The 5,143-nt window shown below is 38.6% G+C and overlaps 1 pseudogene; it reads right to left on the reverse strand.

The window, feature by feature from the left end:
- Positions 1-2,286: 2,286 nt before the first annotated feature.
- On the reverse strand, positions 2,287-4,086 carry LOC111143989 (annotated as a pseudogene).
- Positions 4,087-5,143: the final 1,057 nt, after the last annotated feature.

The following is a 5,143-nucleotide window of genomic DNA, read 5'->3' on the forward strand; positions in this document are numbered from 1 at the left end:
TGTTGGGCAGAGAGTTGTTTTGCACTTCCTCTTAAGCAATTCATTCAAATTTAGATAAATTTTAAATTCTTTTATTATTAAGTGGACTAGCTATATTTATTCCACTTTGTTTTCAGATGCAAATGGTTAACTGTTCTGTATTCTAATCAGTAAAGAGCCCGGTGACTAAATCATAATTTAATGATCTCTTCCTAGAGAGATAATGATGCAAAATTTAGATCTGAAAAGAGGATTCTCATTTTTATCTAATTGGGCTGGTCCTTTTGCAAAATCTCTGCAGGCTTCTGTAGTTGTGCTAATAATAAAACACTGGATGAAACTGACATAATGAAAGATGCTATATTTTATTCAGGAAATATAGATTATTAAAGCATATCTTCATATATGAGATGACATTTTTGTGCATGTGGTAATGTTCATTTTCTATTGAATTAGGGGAATTGTCAGTTTTACTGGATGCAAGAGCTAGGCCTTTTGGGTTTAAACAGTCTTACATACTCTGAGTAAATGGAAAGAAAAAAGAATTTTTTATATTTACCCACTTATTTCCCTTTTCTAGTGCTCTTTATTTCTTTCTTAAGATCTGAGTTTCATCTGGTATCATTTCCCCTCAGCTTTAAGAACTGCTTTTAGCATTTCTTGTAGTGCAGCTCTGACAGCAATAACCTTCTTTAGTTTCTTTCATCTGGAATTATGCTTATTTTGCCTTCATACTTGAAGAGTATTTTCATTGGACCTGGAATTCTAGGTTGATTTCTTTTTTTCTTTCAGCACTTTAAATGTGCTATTCGCCTGTATGTAATGTGCAGCTTTACCCTGTCTTCTTTTCAGGTTTTCCTTTTATCTTTGACTTTTTAACAGCTTGACTATTGTTCACCTGGGTGGGGCTCACTTTATATTTATCCTGCTGAATGTTTGCTGAGATCCTTGAATCTGTAAGTTTCCGGCTTCCCCCATATTTGGTACATTTTCTGGCACTGTGTCTTCAAATATATATTTTTATGTCTCATCTTTCTCTTCTACTGAGGCACCAATTACACAGATATTAAATATTTTGAGTCTGTATTCATTTTTCTGCCTCTCTTTCTCTCATGCTGGAAACTGTATATTGATCTAGCTTCAAATCCACTGACTCTTTGTCATCTCTAAACTGCTAGTAAGCAAATTGAAATTTTAAAAAATTATTTTTGATTTTGTGTTTTTTTCAAATGTAGAATTACCATTTGGTTCTTTTTTTTTTTTTTCAGAGATTCTATTTCTCTGCTTTGGTTTCCTAATTTTGTATTCATCGTGATAATATTTTATTTCCATGAGCATAATTATAATTGTGCTTTAAATTCCTTATCTGTTATGTCCAATGCATGGATCACTTCAGATCACATATATTTTATCATATGTTGAGCCATCTCAGATTGTTTTCTTGGTATTGTGGAGATTCTGGGTTCTGTTATGTTCTCCAAATAATATCAATTTTTATTTTTCCTAGCAGGCAGTAAATGTAGCCAAGGACAAACTATAGTCTCCTTTGTAGTGGAAGGTTGACATTTCAATTCAGTTCTTTCGGAACCTCAGCATCATTGTTTGGAAACTGTCCTATTAATACATATTTCAAAGGATAGCTGAAGATTGAGCATCATTAAAACGGAGAATGAGGGGCTCCCTCTCCCTGTCTCTCTCCTCCCTGGGATTCCCCTTCTTATTTTTCAGTTGGTCTGGTTGTACAAAATCTGTTCTCTGTTTCTTCAAGACTGTTAAGTCTACAACTTTTCTTTCCCTATTTTACCCACTTAGCATGAATAGACTGGGTCCTGTCCTTCAACTTCAACTTGTAAATCGGGAAATTCATCCAGTGTTGTTTCCCTCTCCAAGTATCTACCCTCTCCAGTATCTGCCTGTTTGGGGTCACTACACAGTGCTTTCAGGTATTATATTTTATATTTTGTCTATACTTTATAGTTTTGACCTGCAGGAGGGTTAATTCTGAAAGTAACCATTATTAGAAGTCTATAACTTTACACTGGAAAGAATTACAAATTCTTATGCTTGTTAACTTCTCTCTTTTTTTTTTTTTTTTTTGGCAGTACAGCTCAAAGGCCTCACATTTATTACCAAACCAACTGATTGGTGCAGAGCTATAGTAACAGAAAAATCTTTCGCTGATAAGTGGTATCTATTGGCCAGGCAGAAAGGTGTTTACAGGGTGATGGAATAGAACACATGATCTTCAAGTAGCTTAATTAAATACATGGTGCCCATTAGGTGTGACATCACGTGATGTGGGACGCCTTAGAGACCCAGCTTGGTTCTCCTCCAATGCCTCCTCTTGGAGTTGTACCTGACTTTATTACCAGTTTTCATCCGAATCCACTGGGGAATGGGACGATTCTGCTTTTGTTTCTTGGCCAGGAATCGCTTGATCCTGAAAGTCTTGTGAGAAGACATGGTCAATTAACAGCGAGCGGCACACAGCAGGATGGCGGCGAAAAAGAGAAACAACTTCTCTTTTTTTTAAACATTTTTTATATTTTCTTATTAACATATAATGTATTTTTAGCCCCAGGGGTGCAGGTCTGTGAATCGCCAGGATTACACACTTCACAGCACTCACCATAGCACTTATTAACTTCTTTATGTCTTCTTCAGGTAACTGTTTCAGAATATTTTAGGGACCCTGGAATATTTCAGATTTTCATCATTAAATTCCCTCTTTTAGTCATATTTGAGACATCAAAATCTGCTTAATTTTTTTTAATTTTTTTTAAGATTTTATTTATTTGACAGAGAGAGAGAGACATCACAAGTAGGCAGAGAGGCAGGCAGAGAGAGAGGGGGAGGAAGCAGGCTTCCTGCAGAGCAGAGAGCCCGACGCGGGGCTCGATCCCAGGACCCTGGGATCACGACCTGAGCCAAAGGCAGAGGCTTTAACCCACTGAGCCACCCAGGCGCCCCAAAATCTGCTTAATTTTAAGAAACTTTTAAGATGGCTTCTATATGCAACATAAGAAATTTTGCAAATGTGTTTTGTATTTATATTTGCGTGGATGTACTGAGCTATAGGAACCAGAAGATGAGCTGATAAATTTGGCCTGCCTAAAGGAAACACTCATATAAGGGTTATGTAAAACTCGTGCCTGGTGACATCCCTTAAATGTTTTATTATGAACTGCCAAAAAACTATTTGAGTGAGATCCGGGTTGAAAAAGTTGGTGGCAGCAGGATCCTGGGTTTCTGGGCTACTAGGTCCGTCTGGGACACAGCTGGGGTGCCCCGTGTCAAGTGGCCTCCACACAAGGGGTGGCCTCCACACAAGGGGTGCTCCCTTGGCATGTGGAAGGCCCTCACCTACTTCCTAGTGCTACCTGGTGCGGGAGTGAATATGTTGAACATCTTCTTGAAGTCACATTACAGAGAGTAAGAGAAACCCAAGTTCATTGCCTACCCCATCTCTGCATCAGGTTCAAGCCCTTTCCCTGGGGACATGGTAATCATACTCTCTTCCGTAACTCTCAACGTGAATCCACTTCCTCAGGCTATGAAGATGAAGAAAAAGAACCTGGACCTAACTCCCCAGTGGGGACCACAGCAGGAGTTTGGACCATGACGCTGCACACAGACCAGAAAAGTACATGGGACCTTAACCTCTCCTTCCTTACTTGCATCAAATGATGACCAGTATACTGATCTTCTATTCCTTTGGTATGGCAGGAGATGGCTTAAATAAATTAGATTGGTCCATGGGAAATAATAAACAAAAGCAAACCAAAAATACCAAATAACTACCTGAGTGAGGAACTGGCAGAAGATAGAAGAACTAATGCCTATAAGATAAGGCAAATAGTTCTTGTCGATACAAAGAGGAGGTTCAGACCCCTTGCTGAGGGTTTATTATACTGTGGTATGGAGTTTAAATGTCTGATTAGATTTGTCCTGTTTATCATATTCTGAAAGACAACATAAAAAATAGATTGTAAAAAATACTAATAATAAAAAAATAGATTGGTAAGTCTCATTTAACCCCTGAAAGACAATAAATTCAATGCAATGCCTGTGAACAGTTGATTTTGCGAAAGAGGGTTTTACCTCCATGTTGACCTTAGTCTACTTTCTAACAGATTAAGTTCTTTGCAGCTAATCTTTTAAACTCGGGCAAAGGGCCTGGTGGGGAAAGTATCCCATGATGGGAACGAAAACCACCCCTCAAGCAATAATGACTGCCTTGAGCAAGACCCCACATGATTGACCCTGAGACGATGATTGACCTGACCTTTACTGCTCACCTGCAGGTACCCACTGATCTTTGTCCTATAGTTTTCTTACAGAAACCTAGAAGTACTTTCAGCACTTTGGAGACAGTCTTGGGGACATTGCTCCACTGTCTTCCTGGTATCGGCCTTGCTAAAATAATCCCTTTCTTGTTTCACCACCACTCATTTCCCTGCCTTTGGATTTTGTCAGTGGTGAGTGAACGAACCTGGTTTGGGATGCCCAGAACCAGGTGCTCTTGCCCCCTTGGGCCCCAGTTACATCTGGGTTTGATGTTAATATAGCATATCACATATTAGTGATTTGTGATTTAAATGCATGTCTGGTAATTAATTTGTTTTATAGGGTAATGTCAACTGAAAGCATGAATTATGACCCCGAAGCATTGCGTGGAAAGGACAAATTGTTCCATGGCTCTTTTTAAAACTGCTAAAAATATGTACCCAAAGAATGCACCATCCTATTGTAATTAAAAAAAAAAAAAAGTCCCTATGCATTGTCTAGACTTATACCGCACTTTAAGAATGCAAGGATGGCAAATACCTAGCATGTGAGGATCATTTCTTGTGTAATATCACTGATAGACATCATTAATAATCACTTTGTCTTTTCCAGCTGAACTCAGATAGAGGGTTGGAATCCTTTGGACATAGTATTTCAAAGAGTCACTACCAATCAGATGGGTTATCTCATGAAAGAAAGACTTTTTGTCATGCACATCTCTTTTACTAAGGAACCTATCCAAAGGGAATAATGTTACCTAGGAATCTATAGTGAATTAAGATGATATTGGGGGCACCTCACTGACTCATTCAGCTAAGCCGCCAACTCTTGATTTTGGCTCAGGTCATGATCTTAGGGTCCCGGGATTGAGCCTGGG

This window comes from Enhydra lutris, unplaced genomic scaffold (genome assembly GCF_002288905.1).
Source record: "Enhydra lutris kenyoni isolate GAN:26980312 unplaced genomic scaffold, ASM228890v2 scaffoldscaffold10, whole genome shotgun sequence".
Lineage (NCBI taxonomy): Eukaryota > Metazoa > Chordata > Mammalia > Carnivora > Mustelidae > Enhydra > Enhydra lutris.